Source organism: Balaenoptera physalus (genome assembly GCF_965194825.1).
Source record: "Balaenoptera physalus genome assembly, contig: SUPER_1_unloc_4, whole genome shotgun sequence".
NCBI classification, from domain to species: domain Eukaryota; kingdom Metazoa; phylum Chordata; class Mammalia; order Artiodactyla; family Balaenopteridae; genus Balaenoptera; species Balaenoptera physalus.
In genome coordinates, this window is record NW_028126595.1 from 473,821 (window position 1) to 498,154 (window position 24,334).

General features: G+C 43.1%; 1 long non-coding RNA gene across 2 annotated transcripts in view; it reads left to right on the top strand.

Moving 5' to 3' along the window:
* The window catches only part of LOC309650548, a 251,516-nt gene that overhangs the window by 150,868 nt on the left and 76,314 nt on the right, over positions 1-24,334 (top strand). The window contains exon 2 of one of the 2 annotated variants that reach the window (XR_014257613.1): positions 22,497-22,808. This is a non-coding gene — a long non-coding RNA (uncharacterized lncRNA). The remainder of the gene's footprint in view (positions 1-22,496; positions 22,809-24,334) is intronic. The other variant, XR_014257614.1, reaches the window with a different exon arrangement.

A 24,334-nucleotide genomic window follows, 5' to 3' on the forward strand; every position in this document is an offset into this window, starting at 1 on the left:
GTATTCTGGAGTTCATATGGGCAATGTGGTTTATGACCTTGATGCTGGATCACGACATTTCAATGGTATAACTGCTATTAATTGTCTGTTTGTTCAACGATTAAGGTCTCACGTGATCTGAGTTCAGACTGGAGTCATCCTGGTTGGTTTCTGTCTATTGCAGATTTCTTCCAGTATGAAAGGACAAGAGCAATTCGGCTTACTTTACAAAATGTCTTCAAACTAAATGATGATATAATCTATATTCAATTAATTTATACATACCCTACTGTAGAACAGAGTTTGTTACGGTGGCAGAGCCCGGTAATTATGTAAAACTGAAACCTTTATCTGCAGTGGTTCAAGTCCTCTTCCTAAGAATATGTTTATAATCAACATTCTTTCACAAATTACCCAATTTAATTCACCATAGCATTCCTCATATTAACTAAATGGAGAATCCTAGGCTATATACAAATCCAGAAAGGGCCAAAAATCATCAGCCCCCATGGATTATTACAACCCATTGCTGAGGCATTCAAATTACTTATTAAAGAACCACTATGTCCATCAACATCATCAATTTATATATTATTGCCCCAATGCTAGCCTTAACCCTGGCTCTCACAACATGAATTCCTCTTCCCATATCTTATCCACTAATTAATATAAATGTAGGCATACTATTTATATTAGCCATATCACACCTAGCCATCTATTCCATCCTCAGATCTGGATGAGCTTCACGTTCAAAATACTCACTCACTGGAGCTCTAGGGACAGTAGCACAGACAATCTCATATGAAGTAATGTAACAGTTATTCTATTCTCAGTCTTACTGATAAATGGATCATTTACACTTTCAACAGTAATTATTACACAAGAACACCTATGACTAATTTTCTCCTGACCCCTACCCAGAATTTGATTATCTCCGCAGTAGCAGAAATCCAATGAAGCCCCACTTGATTTAACAGAAGTAGAATCAAAACCTGTATATGTCTTCAATGTAGAAAATGTAGCAGGCCCATTCACCCCGTCCTTCCTAGAGAATATGTCAATTTCCCTATAATAAACATTTCCACAACAATCTATTTTTAGGAGCATTTGACAATCCCTAGGTGCCAGAATTATAGATTCTTTCATCTTGTGAATATAGTTTTTTTTTAATAATTTTTATAGTTTTACTACCTTTAAACAAAATGTACTCCATTGCTGTGGAATATTCCTTCATAGGAGCGTGCATGATTCATTTCTGCATCCGCTTGTGATGGCCTTCAAGTTCTTTCAGGTTTGGCTCCTGTGGCTGCAGAGTCCATGTCCGTGTGTCCTGGTGCAGGGCTGGTGGGTTTGTGTTCAACTGGGAGGAGCACTGTGGGTCTGTGTGCACGGACTTCGCTATCTGAGGCCCGATTGTTTCAGAAGTGGTTGCATCCCCCCCGCTGCGTACCAGGCTTTCCATTGCTCCACATCCTGCTGATATTTGATACTATGTCTTTCATGTCTGCCATTCTGGTAGGTGTATGCACAGTATTTTTCTTATGGCTTTAATCCCTCGGTTGTTAGTGAAGTTGTGCATCTTGTGGTATTCATGGACTATTTCCTGTTGTTTTTTAAAAAGTTTTTAAAATTGTGGTCAAATACACATAACATAAAATTTACTATCTTAACCATTTTTAAGTGCACATTTCAGGGTCAAGAAGTAATTCGCACTGTTGTGCAAACCTGACCGCCATCGTCCTCCAGAACTTTTTCATCTTGCAGAATTGAAACAGTCCCCATTAAACACTCACTCCCCATTGTCCCTCCCTCAGCCTCTGGCACTCAACATCCTACTTTATGTCTCTATGTTTCCGACTGCTCTAGGGGTCTTGTATGAGTGGATCAAGCACTGTTTGTTTTTTGTGTCTAGCTTACATCACTGAGCATAATGCCCTCAAGGTTCATCCCTGCTGCAGCCCGTGTCAGAATTGCCTTCCTTTTTAGGCTGAATAACATTCCCTTGTATTGATGGACTGTGTTTTTCTTCTCCATTCATCCATTAGTGGACACATGTAATATCTACATTCATTTCTCCTGTCATAATATTTGTGGAATAATGTCAGAAAGTCCTATGAATCAAAAGTCATTTGCCATTAACTTTTTTCTTAAACTTTGTATTGTGAAAAACATCAAAGCTAAGAAAAGGGAAAAATACATGTCAGCTTCACTTGTGTTCAGGAATTAATACTTTACGGATTCACTTTATTCCCTGTGTGTGTGCTATGCTTGTGCATGTGCCTGTTTGCATACATATGCTGTGAATGTGCACAGGTATGTGCACTTGCACATGTTAGTGTGTCCATGGGCATATGCGTGCATGTGTGTTCATATGCTAGTGTGTGAATATATTTGTGCTGTGCACGTGCATATGTTTGTGTGTGTCCTGTGCCTGCCTGTGCGCACACCTGTGTGTTTGCTGGAACCACTTGCACTTGCAAGTTGGTTGCAGACTGAATTGTGCCCCAGATATATCCGCACGCAGCTGCTCCAACAATCCTGCGTAGCCACGTAAAGGTCACAGATCTCAGGGATTTAAATGGATGGAGCAGGATGTCCTGACACAGAGTCTGTCCTCCAATGACTGTCACCGTCTCAGTAACTTCTTTCACACCTTCTTTAAACACCATTCAGGGTCCAGTTTAGACCCCCATTACATTCAGTCACCTGCCCCAGGTCCCCTAAAGCAACAATGTCACAGTTGGGGAGCCCGGCCAAGTATGGGGGTGCCCCTCCTGTTGGCCTGGCCTCCAGGCCCTGCCCTTGGCTCCTGTGTTTCCATCTCTCAGCCAGGCCCCGACTTGGATGGGGCCGCCACCTCTTTCCTCACAGGGTCCCATCGCCCAGTCAAGGGGGTTCATTCTCCCCAAACACAGTATTAGGAGTGGGAGGGTGGTGACAGTCCCCACTGGGTCTCCTTCATGTGAGACCCTGTGCTGTTGAAAGATCAGGCACCCTGTCCTCGGGGGTGGGGGGCTGGGGTGTGACATGTGTCCCACGATGGGCAGGCGGGTCCCCAGGTGGGGCGAGCCAGCGTGCAAGGAGTTCCGCGGTAGGTTCTCCTCTCCAACGGCTTCTGTGCCCCTACATCTCCCCGTGCCTCCCCTGGAACACAGCGCGGTGCCTGGGACGGGAACCATGGGAGCCGTCAGCCACCGCCCCCTCTACACACACACACACACACGCACACGCACATGCACACGCACACGCTGCAGGGAAGCAGGACCTGAGTGTAGGGTTCTCAGCAGCCCTGAGCGCCACGCCCGGAATCGGCCAGCCGAATGGACAGACCGGATCTCCCGGCCCGGACCATGCAGGACTCTCCTGCCTGGGCTTCCAGTGTGATCATCTCCTTCTGGAAGCCTGGGAGGCTGGAATCAGGCCACTTCTTGTCTGTCTTGGCAGCAGACTGGGCTGCACTCTAAGAAGTTCGTGGCTCACCCATGGATCCTGACCATCAGGTGGCCAGAGAAATTGGGAACATTTCCGTTTTGCCTGTTGAAATGTTTAATGACAAAGATTTTGTTCAGTTTCCTGATGTGGGTGTCCAAAGATGAGAGACCCATGTGTGTGATCTGTACGTCCTATGAGATCAGCCCTAAGCTAGTTTAAACATGATCAAGTTCTGTCTACATGGTAGATTTAGACCTCTGCATGTCTTGTCTACCGAATATGTTTAGAGCTGACCATGTGTTGTCTATAATAAGAAGATTTAGACCTGACCATGTTCTGTGTACGCTAGGACTATGGGGACCTGGGTAGAGACCCGGCCTGGCCTCAGTACTGGGAAGCTCCATGCCTGCATCTGAATGTCAGTGCTTAGATGTCTGGGGTCTGGAGCTGAGGTGGGTTTGTCTACGTAACAGCCTCTCCTCTGAGTGTGGTGACCTGGTCCTCCCAAGGGTCAGTGCTATGGTCGGGGCCTTAGTCTTAATCCCTGCAAGGTTCACCTTCCCTGGGGCTCGTGGAGAATCCTCAAGGAGGCTACCTGGCAATAATTCCAATTTACCAGCACGTGCATGGTGCATAGGGAGGCAGGTTTAGCTGGTGAATTGATTGCAGGGCACGCAGATTGGGCAAAAGCCCGATAGGCAGGTTTAGCTGGTGAATTGATTGCAGGGCACGCAGATTGGGCAAAAGGCCGATGGGTAACAGCTGAGGCTGCTGCTGAGCACTCCTTCCAGTCTACCGTCCCTACTCAGCAGAGTCCAGAGCTGCCCCTCGGCTTTCAGCCCTGCTGTCCTGTGAGTTTTCTCAACATGTAAGTGAGACGAGAAAGGACTGAGCCTGCCAGCGCCAAGGTCGTGTGTTCAACTCTAGCCTGAAAGCTTTAAAAACAGTTAAAATCACACAGAACCAAAGTGAGAAGAGGAGGACTCCTGTGGGACAAGTGTGGGGAAAGGAGACCCACCTGACACTTTTTCCCATCCCAGGAGGTCCCAGGGACCCAGCTTGTTTCCACATTGGGGGAGCCCCCTGCAGAGCCATGGTGTCCTGACCAAGGGGACGTGTGACCCCAGGTGCAGGGTCTGGGGAGGTGAGGTCACCCTGGGACTGTGGACATGTGACCCAGGTGGAGGGGTATGGGGAGGTGGGTCACCCTGGTGAGTGTGGATGTGTGACCCCAGGTATAGGGTGCGGGGACTGTGTGGGTCTCACCACACATGCATGGGTCAGGATCACAAGTACGGGGAGACCGCATATGCGCTCTTTGCCTGCAGTGTGTCCTGTCCCCTTTGAGATTTCCAACCTCTGCATTAAGGGTGTTGCCCTGATTAACCTGTGGTTCCTTTTCTTCTCTTCATCTTGTCACAATCATATGAGGTCAGACATGTTTGAGTGGGTTGCTGCTCTGTGTTCTGGTGAGTGACAACACTTGGTGGTATCATATTAATATCATAGCATATCATATGTCTAATCTATGGGGGTCACCACTGCCTGGGTCCCCCTGGACAGAGGTCAGGTGAGCACAGACTAGCCCCCCCCCAAGAATGGTCTCCCACGTGCTCTGTGAGGGTACCGTGATGGCCCCTAAGGTAGGGGACTGTGTCAGGGCCTCTGACATTTGTGATGAAGGGGAGTCGAAATGGAATCTCAATTAACAAGACATTATTTTAAGAATTTATTTTAAGTGAAATAAAACACACATCACAAAAAAACAAAAAAACACACACATCACATACCCTTTACCATCATCACCATTTTAAGTGCACGTTTCTGAGGCATCAGATATATTCACTTTCTCGTGGAGCCATCACCCCCACCCCTAGAACTTTTCATCTGGCAAAACGAAAATTCCACAACCATGAAAGTCTCACTTCCCATTCCCTCCCACTGCCCCTGGCACCGATATCCACTTCAGTCACTGAGTTGTCCACTCCAGGGCACCCACTGGAGTGGAATCCTGCAGTGTTTGCTGATGGGTCATTTTGGAAGAGCTGACTTTCAGTCTGAAGCTCTGCCTGTTTGCATCTGAAGATTCTGCATTTAAGGAGAGGGTGTATGAGGAAGGGGGTGTATGAGGGACAAAGGTGTCCGGGGTGCAGATGCCAGGACCTGACCAGCTGCCTGTTGGGTCCTCTGGTCCCATCTCTTGGTCTGTGCCTCATCTGCATCATCACTGTCCCCACTGGCACCCCTGGGGTGTTGTTGTCTGAGTGAGACTCCCCTGGTGCCCCTGCTCTCCTCCCCTCCTCCTGCTGGTTGGGGAGGGAACTGCTTGTTGTGTGGTCTGTACTCCTGAGGCACGAAGGACCCTGTGGCATGGACCTGCAGAGTGTGGGATGTGATCCCAAGAGCATGGGGCCCACATAGGACACAACATCGGGGCCTGACAAGTGCTAGGGCTGCCTCATCACTGACAGGGAATGTTGTGCACATCCTGCTCGGGAGGGTGTGGTGGGTGGCCTGGGACCCTAGAGGCCCCATTCCTATCCTGGAGCTTGGAGAGTGCATCCACATGGGCTCCAGAATCACCCCCATATCTCAGCCATATCCCTCTGTCCTGTCTTTGAACTCAGGAAAACGAGCTCTCTTGTCCACAACATAGGCCTGGTCCTGTTGGTACTAGGATTCTTTAAGTTAGGCGTCCTGGGATAGCAGCTCTTTTTAGGTCTGAGAAGGAACAACTCAGGAGTGTACAACAATTTCAGATGAAACTAATATTCAATGGCTATCTCTAACTATTCGGTTGTTGACTTCTATTAGTCATTATTCTCCTGGTTTTAGCTCTGATGTGGGGATTTCAGAGGAGTCAACATTTAAATCTTCATAATCTGTGTATTTGTAGCTTCAGTATCATTACTGACCCATAGTTTTTTATGCTTTGGGAAGAGTTATTCATTTCATGTGTCATGTAAAGGATTCACAATGATGATAGGGCAATTAAGAGTACAATAGTGGCTAGTAAATTGTTCACATTTTCTCTACCTGTGCATCTATTGTATGCAAGTGAGTTAGTTTAGATGTCAATATTAGTGAAATGATATAGAGGACTAGAGAACTTATTTTAAAAATCACTATTCATGTGTGATGATGAAAATGTAAAAGTTCTTCCATAATCGGTGATGTTGTATCTTGAGAGCCTAGATGAAATTGATATGCCTTAGTGATATACAGGATTTTAGCCTATGATTTAACTTTGACAAAGCTACATCACTTTTTACTTTTATCTCATTTATTGAGAAAGACATAATTGTTATGGTGTTGGCTTGAAACTGGTTGAAAAGGACTTGAGTCCTTCCTTATTTTACATTTACATAGGTAGGATCTTGAAACATAGGATATGGTGAAGGACATTCGTGTAACCATTCTAGGTTAGGAGTAGCAGTTTCCGCTGCTAAGACTTCTCGTTTAGACGCAAATGCTTTTCAAAGTATGAAGATTATTAGCATTACTGCTGCTACTGAGATGAATGAGCCTAAAGACAAAATATTTCATGTTGTGTGTGCCTCAGGGTACTCAGACTAACGTAGTGACATCCCTGAGAGGCCACGAAAGTGCTGCAGGAAGTCATATTTACTACTACAAATATACTTGTGAAGTGAATTTTTGCTCATGCTGAGTTAACTGTATAACCTGAGAATAGTGGGAATCAGTGTAGGAAGCCTCCTATAATAGTGAAGACTGCTCCCATGGACATTAGGTCATGGAAGTGTGCTACTACATAGTATGTATCCTGGAGGACAATGTCTGCGATGAGTTGGCTAAGATGATTCCTGTCAAACCACCTACTGTAGAAAGAAAAACTAAAGCCTAAAACTCATAATATAGTGGGAGGTCATATAATATTACTTCCGTGAACAGTTGCTAACCAGGGACTTCCCTGGTGATGCAGTGGTTAAGAATTCGCCTGCCAATGCAGCGGACACGGGTTTGAGCCCTCGTCTGGGAAGATTCCACATGCCGCGGAGCAAAAAGCCCATGCACCACAACTACTGAGCTGCCCTCTAGAGCCCACAAGCCACAACTACTGTAGCCCACGCGCCTAGAGGCTGTGCTCTGCAACAAGAGAAGCCACTGCAATGAAAAGGCCGCACACCGCACGAAGAGTAGCTGCCGCTCAACGCAACCAGAGAAAGCCCACATGCAGCAAACAAGACCCAACGCAGCCAAAAAAAAAGAAAAGAAAAAGAAAAATTAAATAAAGAGTTGCTAATCAGCTAGATGCTTTTACTCCTGTAGGGATAGAAGTAATTACGGTAGCTGATGCAAAGTATGCTCCTGAGTTGACAGCTATCCCTATGGTAAACATATGATGGGCCCACAAGAGAAATCCTAAAAAACCAGTGAACATGACTCATACTAATCCCAATTAGCTGAAAGGCAATTTTTGTCCTAAATAGTATGTAATGATATGTGAGTTTACAACAAACCCTGGTAGGCCATGAATACAGACTTCAGGGTGAGCAAAGAGTCAAAATAGGTGTTGGTATAGGATTCAGTCCCCTCCTGCAGGGTCAAAGAAAGTAGTGTTTAGATTTCTATCTCTTAACAATATGGCAATTCTGGCTGCTCGGACTGAGAGTGGTAATTATAGTAATATGGCTATAGTTGGGAAAGATTAAACAAATACTGGTGTTTGGTATTGAGATATGACTGCTGGTTTTGTATTAAAGACTATAGTAATAAAAGTAATAATACCAAGAATTGAAGAGACACCTGCTAAATGTAAGGAGAAAACAGTTAGGTCGACAGAGGCTCCTGCATGGGCCAGATTGCAGGCTAGAGCTGAATACACGGTTCCACTGGTACCAGAACCAGCTTCTACTACTGGTGATATGAGTAGGAGTAAGAATGATGGGGGAAGTAGTCAAAAGTTTATATGATTTGTTGGGGGAAATGCTACTTCAGGTGTCCGAGTTATTAGTGGTCCAAGTCAGTTTTCAAAGCCTGCAATCATAATGGGTACAACTATAAAGAAAATTATTACAAGTGCAGGGACTGTTATGACTACCTTACAGGTTTGGGCATCTCCAAGTAGCGCTCCAGGTCAGCATAGCTCAGCCTGGATTAATATACTTAAGGTGCTGCCTGCTACTCCAGCTCAAGCACCAAATAGTAAATATAAAATGCCGATATCTTTGTGATTTGTTGAAAATAATCAGCAGTGTATGAACAGAGGTAAAATGACTGAGTTAGCATTAGACTCTAAATCTAAAGACAGAGATTGAGCCCTCTTTCTTGCAAACCCTGTGGTGAATCAACTAAGTGAATTGTAACTTCAGAGAAGCAGCTTCAATTCTGCCGGTGATTTTCCTGCCTTTTTTTCTCTTTTTCTTTCTCAAATGAAGGAGAAGTAGACTGAAGCCAGTTGACTAGAGGATTTGCCTGTTAACTAAAGTTTCCTGGGGTTAAAACTCATCAATCTCGTAAAAATTTGGCTTAAATACAATGTTTGCTTTACATTCAATTGATGTAGAATAAAGTCTTGCAATCCTTATTTTTAGGAATTAAGTAAATTTTACTCGTTTAGGGTTTTGAAAGCTCTTGGTCTGAACTAACCTAAATTCCTAGTCCAGCACCAATAGAATGGGTGTTGTGTGTAGTAATCGTGTGGGTATTAGGATTGGTAATGATAGGAAGGTTATTTCTTTGTATGTTCAAATTGTTTTGTCTTTGTGTTGTTTAATGAAGGGAATATAGTTATTGATGTGGAGTATGTTAGCTGCAAGTAGAAATATATGCTGAGGACTGCTATGATGGCTATTAGTGTTGGGAGAATGATGTCATTTTTGTTATCTCTTGGATAATTATTCATTTGGTTAAAAACCTTGATAGTGATGGGTGATGTCCTAATGATACTATAATGGTGAGGAAAAGGATTGTGATGGGAGGTGTTTTATCACATGTGTGTGACAATGATACTCTTGTAAATGATCTGGGCATAAATAAGAAGAAGATAGTGTTGTTATGATATAAATTAGTATGTTTAGGATTGTTATAATCTGAATATACATTATAATAGCTGTTATTCATCCTATATGGGCAATTGATGAGGAGGCTGTAATTTTTTCCAGGTGAGTATGGCGAAGTCTGCCTCAGCCTCCAGCTATGATTTATAATATCACTATGATTAATAGTTTATTTAGGTTGATGGATGGTGACATGTGGTATAAAACTGATAGGGGTGCAATTTTGTGATGTTGATAGCATCAGGTCTGCTGTTCATGGGATGCCTTGTGTGACTTCAGGCACTCAGAAGTGAAATGGGGAAAGTCCTATTTTTGTGACAAGGGGCGATTGTCATGAGGGTGGATGCTGCTGGATTAAAGATTTTTGTTATTCATTGTGTTCTTTGACCAGAGTATATTAGATTAATGATAATAGCCATTATAAGTAGTATTGATGTGGTGGATTGTTTTCGGAAATATTTGTTGGATGCTTCTGTAGCTTATGGGTTCATGTTTTTTATTAAAATGGGGATACCATTAACCAGTGTGAGCTTGTTATACAATTATATTTCCTGAGATAATGGTCAGTAGAATGATAGTAAAAAACAATGAGAGTTTATTAGCACAGGAAGGATATACAAAAACATTTTGTGGGTATGGGCCTGAAGCTTACTTAGAGAGCCTTACTATATAGCATGTGGTGTCATGTGGTAGCATGGAGAATGTAAAATTCTTTGGAAGAATTCAATTCCAGGAATAAGAGCATTGAAACCTCTATGAGTTACTCTATCAAAGTAACTGTTTTGTCAGACATATTTCTTAAGTTTGCTGTGGGTTGCCTGGTATGATGACAGGTAGAGGAAACTCTCATATACATAGGGCTAATGTTAGTAGTAAAAAAACTTTTTATAAGAGTTGTATATGTTGATCATATCAAAATTGTGGGTAAGATGCTCAAATTCATAGAAAGGAGATTTTTAGATGTATTTTAATGATGACTTGGGCTGTATATAATTCTGGCGCCTAGGGACTGTTGAATGCTCCTAAAAATAGATTGTTGTGGAAATGTTTATTATAGGGAAATTGACATATTCTCTAGGAAGGACGGGGTGAATGGGCCTGCTACATTTTCTACATTGAAGACATATACAGGTTTTGATTCTACTTCTGTTAAATCAAGTGGGGCTTCATTGGATTTCTGCTACTGTGGAGATAATCAAATTCTGGGTAGGGGTCAGGAGAAAATTAGTCATAGGTGTTCTTGTGTAATAATTACTGTTGAAAGTGTAAATGATCCATTTATCAGTAAGACTGAGAATAGAATAACTGTTACATTACTTCATATGAGATTGTCTGTGCTACTGTCCCTAGAGCTCCAGTGAGTGAGTATTTTGAACGTGAAGCTCATCCAGATCTGAGGATGGAATAGATGGCTAGGTGTGATATGGCTAATATAAATAGTATGCCTACATTTATATTAATTAGTGGATAAGATATGGGAAGAGGAATTCATGTTGTGAGAGCCAGGGTTAAGGCTAGCATTGGGGCAATAATATATAAATTGATGATGTTGATGGACATAGTGGTTCTTTAATAAGTAATTTGAATGCCTCAGCAATGGGTTGTAATAATCCATGGGGGCTGATGATTTTTGGCCCTTTCTGGATTTGTATATAGCCTAGGATTCTCCATTTAGTTAATATGAGGAATGCTATGGTGAATTAAATTGGGTAATTTGTGAAAGAATGTTGATTATAAACATATTCTTAGGAAGAGGACTTGAACCACTGCAGATAAAGGTTTCAGTTTTACATAATTACCGGGCTCTGCCACCGTAACAAACTCTGTTCTACAGTAGGGTATGTATAAATTAATTGAATGTAGATTATATCATCATTTAGTTTGAAGACATTTTGTAAAGTAAGCCGAATTGCTCTTGTCCTTTCATACTGGAAGAAATCTGCAATAGATAGAAACCAACCAGGATGACTCCAGTCTGAACTCAGATCACGTGAGACTTTAATCGTTGAACAAACAGACAATTAATAGCAGTTATACCATTGAAATGTCGTGATCCAGCATCAAGGTCATAAACCACATTGCCCATATGAACTCCAGAATACAATCACACTGTTATCCCTAGTAAAACTTGTTCCATTGATCAGTGGTTTAAAAGAACAGGTGATAAAGGATTTTGACTAGTTGGTCTAAATTTTAATCACTCAGAGGCGGTTTTATTCTCCGAAAAATAAATGGCGCACGGGCTCAAGGCACGCCGGCTTCAGTAGTTGTGGTGCGCAGGCTCAGTAGTTGTGGCCCACTGGCTTAGTTGCTCCGTGGCACGTGGGATCTTCCCGGACCGGGGATCGAACTGGGTCCCCTGCATTGGCAAGAGAATTCTTAACCACTGCATCACCAGGGAAGTCCCAGAATTGCAGTCTCCCTTTTAGTATACCTTAAGCCCAAAGAATCCATGGAAATTTGTTACAGAAAATAAGACAAAAAATATTGTAAGGACTATAACAGAAGCATATAGTACACAGTTCATATAGACACATCCCAAGCAGTTACAAAGTATATTAAAAGGGAGGCTGCAATTTTAAAAGAATAAGATAAATTATATCCACAAACTCCCAATCTTTCCTGAAACGTTGCAAACTGAAACCCTATTGTATGAAGCAGAAGATTCCAGGAGACATTCTACAAATGAAGGACTCTAAACCCTGTGGTTGGATAAGGAATTCTGGAAGGAAGGTATCCTCACCCAAGGAGAGCAGGTTCCTATACTTCTCTAAAATCACATCCCTGTACAATTCCCATTGATTTTGGTCCAGTCATTCTCACTCCTCTTGAGAGAAATCTATGGCCACATCCTGGAATGCCAGCAGCCCCTGAAATTAAACGTACACATGCCATGTGGCCACGGGAAGAGTTCATAATATGACCCAAGAAGAAAACAGCAAGTTAAGAGAACTGGTTTTAATTTAGAAGACTGTCTTCAATTATCCCCTAATATATATACATATATATATATACATATATTTTTTATTTTTTTACAAAGTAACTTTCTCTACCTTATTTCTAACTACAAGAAAGAGTATGGCATGTGATCCACAAATCCAGTATAGAGACTATACTTGTCTGGAAAAATGATAAAATGATGGTTTCAACACAGGCATATGCATTTTTGAGTGTTTTATTTATATCAAACTGGATAAAATGTGTGTATTTCTCAGACAGAAAAGACATGTCGAGGTAGAAATGTACCTTTCAACTATTCATGGGTACACAAGTACACTGGGGAGATTGTAAAAGTGCAGATCGTGATTCAGTAGGTCCGGTGGGCCTGAGTTCTATTTTTTTCTCAAGCTCATTTTTAACTGGTGATGCCACAGTCTCTGATTCATTAACCACAATTGTGAATATCAGAGACATAATTAGAAAGGTAAAAATTCATATTTAATGTTGAACTTAAAGTGTTTTATGGATTTTACACCTTTAATAGAATAGTAAACACAGCAACAACAATCATTTGTGAATATTTACTATAGACCGTGTATCTTTCTAACTTTTGTGTGTAGGATTCCAGGAAAAAGGCCTGGGCTGCGGTCACAGTGGGCGTGGACCCCGGGCCGGGCCACCCCTCCAGGACCCCCGTTGAGGCCGTACGCTCCTGGCGGCTCCCTCCCCCAGCGTCCCCCTCCCTCCCGGAAGGCCTCTGGGCAGAGCCGTCCCACCCCCTGCGCCCAGAACGGAGCCCGCATTTCCGCAGAGCTGGAACTCCCGGCTCGGGGTCTCTTCCCTCCGCCGTCACGGAACTGCCCTGGAGCCCGAGGGGAGGGCGGCCTCACTGAGGTTGCCGGCTCTGGAGGGGCCCCGGCGGGCGAAGCCGCGACAGTCGTGGGGACGGCGGGCCAGGTAAGTGGGCACCGACCCTCCTCCTGGTGCGGTGCCCGGGCGTCAGCGCAAGACCAGCTTCTGAGGGGCAGGGGTTCGCTGCCACCCGCCGCTGCTGGGCAGAAAGAGCGGCCCCCAGCGTCTGGTCCCGGGGAACTTCGGTCCCTCCTCTCGCCCCTGCCCTTGGCCTGGCTTGCGGGGCCTGGTGGGTGTGGGGAGGGGGGTCGGCCTGAGCTTCCTGAGGGGAAACGGGGCAAGGGAGGCGCAGGGTCCAGTTGGAGCGTCAGCGCCCCTCCTCCTGACTGCAGGGAAAGCGGCTGAAAACGCATCCCCAGGCTTGCAGGCCCCTTGTTCAGCCGAGTCTCTCTGCGCTCCTTCCTCCCTGAGCTAAAGTACAGGGGGGAGGGGACAGGGGAGTGGAATGGCGCAGGTAATCGGGAACATCAAAAGGTGACTGTTAACTAAGGAAAACCAGCTCTCCCAAGGTGAGGAATGGAATGCTTTTCTTTGTATGGGAAGTTGCAAGCGTCTGGGCTCACTGAAATCCTTCCTTTGATATGCACCTCAGCTCTCTGGGTCCTTCATTCTGTATTTGCATATCCTGAGTTCCTCAGGGCCTGCCGGCTCACACTGGAGGGCTGCAAGTGCTGATGTCTGTGACATCCTTTGTTTACTGATATGGCAAGAAATATTCCATTTCTCACAGGTTTGAGGGGCAGACAGTGAAAAAGAGTAGAAGAATCTCGGCATGTACTTTGGTTTACATATAGATAATATTTATACTTAACTGTGCTAATAGAGGTTCTCAAGTCCAATCAACTTGTACTACTGCCCTTTATGTATCAATTTCATCAATATCGTACGATAAATGCGTATAGAATTCACTTAATCCATTTTAATAGGATAATGATTTTTAAAGGAAACATAATAGAAATATAACAACAAAACCTTTACCATTAAAGGCTGGGTCTGGAACAACCTAAATAAATGTTCCATTGTTAAAATATTGAAAGATGTATTCAATAGAAATATCAACAAAATTGACAAATAATAAGGGCAGCAGAATGTTCAAATGTTCTATCTTTATCATTAAAGTGGCAGAAAATCATTTATTAGTAGGCACTGGGGGCAGAAGATGCCTGATTTTATATCTTTGTCATATTTGTGCAGTTGTTTCAGCAAGTAACTTAAAGACAAAATGGAAAAACAAGGAGGTTTGTGCCTGAGATCATGTTGATGTGAAACCAGGGATGGCCACCTTGTGCCAGGTGCATGAAGTTTACCTGCCCAGGTAGACCGCAGAGCTCCTGAGAAGCCAGGGTTGGAATTCTTCTGCTGGGTGCCCCTTAGCTTCTGTGAGTTGATTGATTGTGAGTCATGTTGGGGGAAAGACCTGATCACAGGAAATGGGTGGAAATAGAGTGATTTGGGGAGCAGCTAACGACATTCATCACAGCTCGTGGCCTGACTGAATTTTATAGAAACAGGAAAACAAATGCTTCTTATGGAATCAGAGAATATGAGGGTGGGACAATCCCAGAAAATGAGAAACACCCATCCCATTTTCCAGATGAGAAAACAGAGGCCCAGCAAGGTGAAATCCCTCACCCAAGTTGCACCCGTCTCTCCTCCCCACTACATGGGTCATGAAAGCAGGACTCTTCCTGCCTTGATCACTGCTGAACCCCAAAAAGGGCCAGGCATCTAGCAGCTGCTCCAAAAATTTTGGTTGACTATAGGAACAATGCTATTTCTTTCTTTCTCACTCTTATTCAGGATTGTGCCAAGAACTCCCCAGGTTGCGATGTAATTCGATAAATGTAAATATTAATTGAGTTTTGTTGTCATGAGGACTTAGGCTTTGAAGGTAACAGACTTGGTTCAGATCCTGGTTCTGCCACTCAATAGCTGTTTGGCTTTGGGAAAATTACTAAACCTCTCTGAGATTATTTCCTCCTTTGTAAAGTGAGGATAAATCTATCTGAGCCAGCAGAGCACCTGCATGAGAGATGTGCACTAAATATTGGTCTTTCTCACTCTCCTACACCATCTCTCTGTTCTTCCCAGAGAAGTTGTACAGAAGAATATAGTACTCTTTTAAAATAGCTAACTAATTAATTTGTTTTTGGCTGCGTTGTGTATTCGTTGTTATGCACAGGCTTTCTCTAGTTGCGGCAAGCGGGGGCTACTCTTTGTTGTGGTGCGTGGGCTTCTCATTGCGGTGGCTTCTCTTGCTGCACTTGTTGTGGAGCACCGGCTCTGGGCGCGCGGGCTTCAGTAGTTGTGGCCTGCAGGCTCAGTAGTTGTGGTGCATGGGCTTAGCTGCTCTGTGGCATGTGGGATCTTCCCTGACCAGGGCTCGAACCCATGTCCCCTGCCTTGGCAGGCAGATTCTTAACCAATGTGCCACCAGGGAAGTCCGATATAGTACTTTTTAAAAAGGGGTTTTAATTTATTTCAGATTGTGTACATTTTTCTTGTAGAAAAGATTATTCTACTATAGAAACATAAACACGCAAAACCACTCCAAATGCTGTATTCTATGGGTTAGATATTATCAGTCACATTTTATAAGTAATTGGGCAAATGCCAAAGCACTAGCTACTGGGGAGTAAGAAGACTCAAATCTGGAGTGCCCCTCACCCCAATTTCAAGAGCAGAGTGTGTTTTTCAAATCCATGTTTCATCTGGTCTTTGCTTCTCATCCATCTTTGCTTCTCATCCATCCTCTGTGTCTGCCTTTCTCAAGAAGGCTCAGATCCTCCGCTTTCACACCCTCGTGGCTGGTTGTGCCCCAGCTCCCGCCCTGGAGCCTCTGCATGCCTGGGTGTGCCTGCTCCCCCTGTGCATCACCAGCTTTGCCAGGGAGCTGCTGTATCGTGCACTGCTTGCTGTGCCCAGAGTACCTGGACCCTTCTGGTACATGAAGTACACCCTCATCACCATGTGTGCATGCCCATCCCCTTACCTTATATCCTGCCTCTAAGCCAGGGTTGGGGTTGACTACAGTGTGCATTCAGCTGTGTGAGGTGCTGGGATCAAAGTGAAGTTCCCAACTTTTGAAGTTGCAGGCTTGAGGGGCACACAGTGATTTAAAATCAGGTCACCTGACTTCAAGGGGGGACTGACTGATTTAAAGCCAAGGCAGCTGACTTAAAGCCTGTGTCCCTCAGCTGCAGGACGAGACCAAATTTGGCGGTGCACGGGTTCTATCCAAGCCAACAATGCTATTCAGGAAGAGCTTCCAGCAGCGCCTTAGTGCAGGGGGACTTGGTCGGTGGTCTTGCCCCTGCCCTCAGAGGGGGGCCACCTGCTCTTCTGGAGCATCGGGGGTGTGGGGGGGGAGTGCAGAGTCCCAGCTGGAGTTGCGGCACCCTTGTCTGATGGCAGGGAAAGGGGGGCGGGGCTGTGTGGTGTCCTGGGGCTGGACTCACCAGGTCGACTCAGCCTCTCAGCCTCCTAAGCTACCCCTCACACACCCCACAAGAGTTTCCAATAATATGTAATTGCGCCTTAGGTTCTCGGTCTTCAAACTCATACCCAGGCTCCCAGATCCCTTGATTCAGCCTATTCCTCTGTGCTCTTTCTTCTATTACATAGAGTCCGAGAGGGAGGGGCTGGGGGATGGGACTGGAGGGATCCCGGCAGCACTGGCCTCAGCTGACTAAAGAGATCCGGGGCCTGCGCTATCACACACGTGCGAGGACCCTTAAGGCGGAATCGAGGGGGCCAGTTAGACGCAGTGCTTGCTGCCTCAAGTGAGTATGGATCACCGTCGGGTGGGGAGCACGCTGACCCCTGAGAAGTACTGTTAGGAGGATGTGTTCCTCCCTTGGCTTCAAGGACGTGGGTGGGCTTCAGGGCTCCAGTTCCTCTCCAGGCCTCCAGGTCCGACTGCACCGCAGCGGGCTTGCAGACCTGTCTTCCTGTCCCAGAACTTGCCAGGCTCCAGGAAGAATCCAGACTGCAGAAATGGTGCCTGAGCACTCCAGCGTAAGAAGTGCTGTCCCTGGGGACCCAACAGTGGAGGGAGGAAGGGTGAAGGGACTGGGGGTTAGGGTAGGGAGGGGTGGCTGCCCTGGGAGACATTGAGAGAGAAATATCGCCCCCACACCCCTGCCCCTGCAACTGACGCATTGATGCCATAGGATCTCAGGGCCTTTTAGTCAGAGATGCCTCTGCTTCTTTACTCCTGTGTTCAAAACTATGCAAAACCAACTCTTCATCCTCTTGCTGCCTTGCCAGGACTTTTAAAGCACTGTTCTTTTGAAGCACTCGTTCCCTAAACTGCAGTTTGGAGCTGTTCCAGCTATTTAAAAGTGTTCTCCTTAAACTGAGACTAAATCCTACTCTTTTGGAAAAATGTCCTTAACTTCATTGGAGATCGTCTTTTCTGCCCATTCCTTCCTTCTACTGCCCTCTTAAGAACCCCTGTGCTCAAAGAGCTTGGTGATTTATTTTTTGCTTGATGTCAAAAAGAAACCTTCCCCATGCACCCCAAAAAGCTTTCCTGGATCATAGGTGTTTCAAAACCATGACAGTGTTTTGCAGTTAGTATACACTGGGTAGACTGCCTAGCAATCCCTCCAAGAGCCAGAGGTGAGCAACACTTTTGCTTATTTGATTGGATGTCCTTCAAGTTTAGGAAGGTACCATTCTTATGACCCAGGAGATAAGACAGAGCCCTGGATGGCTGTGGCTGTGATTAGATAACTTCTGATGATTTTATTTCCCTTACTGAGCTGCTGCTTCTAGGTTAAATTCATTTTATTACCTGTCCATTTTTAAAGAAAGACTGACAAAGTCACTGGAATAGGTCAGGAGTCTGAGCTCAGGGTTGGTCAAAGGTACTCACAGGGAGGAAGGTGGATAAAAATAGGTGGGTAAATAGGAGGGTTAGCAAGTACAGCCAGGACACCCGTGTTCATCGTGCATACTAATAAAGGCCAGAATCGCCTCATTTATCTCTGGTGGGAAGTTCTGATGGTTTCACAGGATCAAACTCAAATCATATTCAAACTAGGGGATTTCCCTGAGCATAAAAGGAAGTGTCCATCCCTAGCAGGAGTCGCTGCAGAGGAATAAAGATGTAGATGTGGAGAATGGACTTGAGGACACAGGGAAGGACAAGGGTAAGCTGGGATGAAGTGAGAGAGTGGCATGGACATATATACACTACCAAAGGTGAAATAGATACCTATTGGGAAGCAGCTGCATATAGCACAGGGAGATCAGCTCAGTGCTTTGTGACCACCTAGAGGGGTGGGATAGGGAGGGTGGGAGGGAGACACAAGAGGGAGAGGATATGGGAATATATGTATACGAATAGTTGATTCACTTTGTTATACAGCAGAAGCTAACACAAAAAGGTAAAGCAATTATACTCCAATAAAGATGTTAACAACAACAACAAAAAAACCCCAAAATCTAAGTCAATCAAGCCAACGCAGACAATGTATGTGTTTACAGTTCAAGAAATCCACAAGAGAATCCTTTATTCTGTAGGCAATGAATGGTCCATTCGAAAAGAAAAAAACTTTCTAAAATGTTGTTTTTCCATTTATTGTTCAGAACATCCTTTTTATACCTCTGCATTTCTTACTATTCAAAGCCAAGTCACGTGAGTTACAGGGAAGCAGCTGATTGATTTAAAGTTGGGTCATGTGATTTAAAAACCAGTGGCAGTTGATTGATTTAAGTCCTGGTCATATGACATGAGAAGGGGGTGCTAAAAACTGCTTTTTCATCTCTGGCTCAGAATATCATATTTACCTACCTTGGTTTTTCTTATGATTTAGAAAACTTGGGCTGTCTCTCCTTGGAATCATCAGGAGAAAAATACAGCATTTCAGGTTCATTCTTGAAACCAACTTCTCACGGTTAAGGTGTATTGGCTAAAAGATCTTCCTTCTTCAAGAGATGCCAAACCTCTGTAAGACACTTCATTGTAATTGGAGAAAAAAGAAGAATGAATTCAGGCCAGCAGCTGCAGGAGGCCAAGGCAGCCCCCAGGATTAGGGAAGGAGGGGGAGGAAGGGCTGAGAGTTTGGCTTTAGAGCAGACAACCCCCAGAGGACACTGAAGCACAGGCAGAGCCCACCTGCCACTCCCAGTTTGGCACTCCAGGGTCAGATTTGGGTTTGGAGATGGGGTTGCTGTAACCCCAAGGAGGTGAGCAGAGAGGAGGAGTTGATTACCGGTCTCCTCTGACTCTCTGACCCAAATTGCCTGGCTTCACAGGGGGGACAGAGTTTTGCTTTCAGCAACTGATGGGCACTTCCAGGCTGGTCGGGTTGCCCAGTGACCCGACAGCCTGACAGGCTGACTGCAGTGTGACCGCCCTTTGTTTTTCCAGAATCTGTACATCAGGAGGTTCATGGGTGTGGGAGCCCATTCACTGCCCCTCCCCCCAAGGGGGATGACACCTTCCCTGGCTGTACCCTATGATCACCAGGTACTTGAAATGAATGCAAGTTTTTTGACTTCAAGGAAATGCTCACATAACCGTTTCTTCCTCATAATGTGTGAGATTTACTATAATGGAAGGACATTATAAAGAACAAGTAGGAAACTCACCTGTTGGTCTCCATGTAGGAGTTTATTTTGCATGAATCCCTCCTACATGAGTAGATAACAGAGGTTTATTTTTGTTCCCGTGTGTGTAGTTGTGTCAGAGGATGTAGGTATGGTGATTTGAAGCCGTCAAAGAAATATTCTCAGAACTCTCAAGACTTCTCTTGATTGGAACCGAAAGAGACCTGGAAAAGGAGGAAAAGAAAAGGAGGAGGGAGAAAGAATGACTGTGTCTCAGTAAATTCACCTTCCTGGTTGATTGTTCTGTCTTCTCATTTCTTTTAACTTCTATATATGTCTAATGGAATAATGTAGAAAGGCTGATTTTTATGCTTTAAAAGATTTTACATCACAAAGAAACTAGAAGTGGCTAACAGAACTTATTCAAATCAATTTTACCTAGAGACTTTGATATTAAATTTGTATACTAAAATGGGTTTATCCAAATTTTCTCTTTCTTTTTGAGTGAATATTTGTAACATATTTTTGTAGATAATAATTTATCCTAGATATACAAAATTGTGAGAATGGGTACCATTTTTTTACCACTTAAATAGTTTCTTTTAAATGAATAGATTTGTACACGTTAAATGCCAATGTTGTGTCTTCCGTTTTGTTTTTCAATTCCTTGATTTCCAAAACTTGTGTTTATTTAATTGATTTCTATCTAATAATCTGTCTCCCCTTTATTGTTTCTTACTTTATATTTTATTGATCTATAGTTAATTTACATTATTATATTAGTTTCAGAGGTACAACAGTGATTCATAAATGTTTAGGTTCTTCTCCATTTATAGATATTATAAAAGAGTGGCTATATTCCCCATGCTATACAGTACACCACTGTAGATTATTGATTTTATACATAGTGGATTGTACCTCAAAATCTCCTACCACTATTTTGCTCCTCTACCCTATCTCTCCCTGCTGGTAACCACTAGTCTGTTCTTTAATCTGTGAGTCTGTTTTTTTTGTTGTTGTTGTTTGTGTTGTATTCAAATTTTTAGATGCCACGTGTAAGTGATAACATACCATGCTTGTTTTCTCATAACATACCATGCTTTTTTTCTCATAACATACCATGCTTGTTTTCTCTGCGGCTTATTTTACTAAGCATAATACCCTCCAAGTCCATCCATGTTCTTGCAAATGGCAAAATTTCATTTTTTGCTGGTCATCATAAAAAATCTTTTTTATCCACTAAGCTATTGATGAACACTTATTTTGACTCTATATCTTGGCTATGGCAAATAACACTGTTATGAACATTGGGGTGCAGTTATTTTTTTGAAATAGTGTTTTTGTTTTCTTCTGATATACCCAACAGTGAAATTGCTGGATATTATGGTAGTTCTATTTTTAGTTTTTTGTGGAACCTCCATTCTGCCTTCCACAGTAGCTGCACTACTTCACATTCACATCAAGAGTGTACAAGAGTTTCCCTTTCTCCACATCCTCACTAACCTTTGTTATTTGTGATCTTTTTGATGACAGCCTTTCTGACAAGACTGAGGTGATATATCTCGTAGTTTTGATTTGCATTTTACTGCCGATTAGCTATGTTTAGCATCTTTGTGAGTTCTGGCTGTCTATCTGTATTTTTTCCTTGGAAAAATGTCTATTTAGGTCTTCTCATTTTTTTAAAAAAGATTTTGGGTGTTCTTTTGATATTGAGTTGTATGTGCTGTTTCTGTAGTTTAGATATGAACCCTTGCTTGGTCATCTTTTTGGTGTTAACCTCTTATCATGTGCAAATATTGTGTCTCCTTCAGCAGGTTGTCTTTTCATTTTGTCTTTGGTTTCCTTTGCTGTGCAAAATCTTTTAAGTTTAGTGAAGTCCCATTTGTTTATTTTTGCTTTTGTTTCATTTGCCTTAGTAGACTGAACCTAAAACTGTTGCTATCATTTATGTTGAAGAATGTTGTATACTTTCCTCTAGGGGTTTTATGGTTTCTGGTCCTACATTTAGGTGGTTATTCAGTTTTGCATTTATTTTATATATGCTGTGCTAAAATAATCTAATTTTATTCTTCTCCATCTAGCTGTCCAGTTTTCCCAGTACCACTTATTGAAGAGGCAGTTTTTTCTCCATATTGCCTGCTTTGTCATAAATCAATTAAATATAAGTGTGTGGGCTTATTTCTGGGATCTCTGTTCTCTTCCAGTGATCTTTGTGTCTGTTTTTGCTCCGGTACGATTCTCTCTGATTACTGTCACTTTGCAGTATAGTCTGAAGTCAAGGTGCGTGATGCCTCCAGCTCTGTTCTTTCTCAAGATTGTTTGGCTATTTGGGATCTTTGTGTTTCTATACAAATTTTAAAATTACTTTTTCAAGTTCTGTGCAAATGCTTTGGTATTCTGATAGGGATTGCATTAAATCTGTAGATTGTCTTTGGTAGTATGGTTATTTTAAGAGTATTAATTCTTCCAGTCTATGCACATGCTATATTTTACCATCATTTTGTGTTGTCTTCAACTTCTTTCACCAATGGCTGATAGATTTCTGCGCACATGTCTTTTACCTGCTTAGGTGTGTTTATTCGTAGGTATCTTATTCTTTTTGATGTGATTGCATATGGTGTTGTTTTCTTAATTTTTCTTTCTGACAGCTTTGAGGTTTTTTTTTCTTCTTTTTCTAATTCCTTCAGGTGTAATGTTATGTTGTTTATTTGATATTTTTCTTGATTCCTAAGAATAAGCTTGTATCATTATAACTTCCCCCCGTGAACTGTGTTGGCTCTGTCCCATAGATTTTGGATCATTGTGTGTTCGTTTTCATTTGTCTTTGGTATTTTTGGAATCCCTCTTTAATTTCTTCAGTGTTCCTTTCTTCCCCTTTTATTCCCTTCATCTGTGATGTGAGGACTATCTTTAATATTATGTTTGGATTTCTTTCAGTTTTGTGTATTTGTGTTTGTGTGTGTGTGTGTGTGTGTGATTATTTAAGTTGCTGAGCTCTTAATTTCACTTGGAAACTACCAACCCTGCATTGTTACTCTCCTCCCCCACAGTTGCTGAATTTGACCTTATATTTTACATCTACTTGTTTGTGTGTCCCTTAACTTCTTATTGTGAATATAGATGATTTTATTACTGTTTTCTTTCATCCGTCCTATTAGCTGTGTACATGGTTGATTTACTACCTTTGTTGAATATTTACCTTAGCAAATGAGCTTTTTCCTTTAGTAAGTTTCCTTTCCTAATTTTTATGTTTCAGTCGTGACCATTTCTGTTTCACTTAGAAAAGCCCCTTTAAGATTTCTCATAAAGCTGGTTTGGCGATGCTGAGCTCTTTTAGTTTTGCTTCTCTGTAAAACTTTAGATATCACCATCAAATCTGAAGGAGAGCCTCGCTAGGTAGAGTATTTTAGGTTATCGGCTTTTCCCTTTCATGACTTTAAATATACCATGCCACTCCCTTCTGGCATGCAGAGGTTATCGAGAAAAGTCAGCAGATAACTTTATGCAATTTCCCATGTTTGTAACTTGTTGCTTTTCCTTTGCTCCTTTTAATAGTGTCTTTTTATCTTTATTATTTTTTCCATTTTAATTACAATGAGTCTTGGTGTAGTCCTCTTTGGGTTGATCCTGTTTTGGCCTTACTGTGTTTACTGGACTTGGATGTCTGTTTTCTTTCCCAGATTAAGGAACTTTTCAGCTCATATGTCTTCAGGTTTGTTCTAAACCGCTTTCTCTTTCCTTTTTGCTTCTGGGACCAGTATAATGCAAGTATTAGTACACTTGATGTTATTTCACAAGTCTGTTCAACTTTCCTCATGTCCTTTTAATCTATTGTTTTACCGTTCATCTTCAGTGATTGCCAGTACTCTGTCCTTCAGTTTTCTGATTCATTCCTCTGTATCATTTAGTCTACCGTAGTTTCCTTTTAGTGTATTTTTCATTTCAGTTATTGCATTCGTCATCTCTGTTTTGTTGTTCTTTAATGGTCTAACTCTTTTTAAAAAACTTCTAACTTCTTGCTCTGGTCGTCCATTCTTCTCCTGAGTTCTCTGATCATCTTTACCGTCATTACCTTGAACTCTTTCTTGAGTAGATTGGCTACCTCCACTTCACTTAGATCTTCTTCTGAGTTCTTATCTTGTTCCTTCATTTGGATCGTGTTTCTGTGTCACCTCATTTTTCTTAACTTGCTGTTTTTATTGCTATGTATGTAGTAGATTCGTTACATTTCCTGACCTTGGAGAAGTGGCCTTTTGTAGGAGAGGTCCTATGTGTCCCAGCAACCCAGTGTCCCCTGGTCACTAGAACTATATGTTCTAGGTGTACCCCCTATGTGGGCTGCTTGGGCTCTTCTGTTGTGGTGGGCTGACTACTGTGGGTGGTCTGGTAGGCTTGGCTGTCCCCAGACTGCTTGTTTGCCAGGCTCTGCCTTGTATGGAGGCTGTCTGTGCTGCTTGGTGAGACTAAATCATAAGGCAGCTGGCTGCACAACT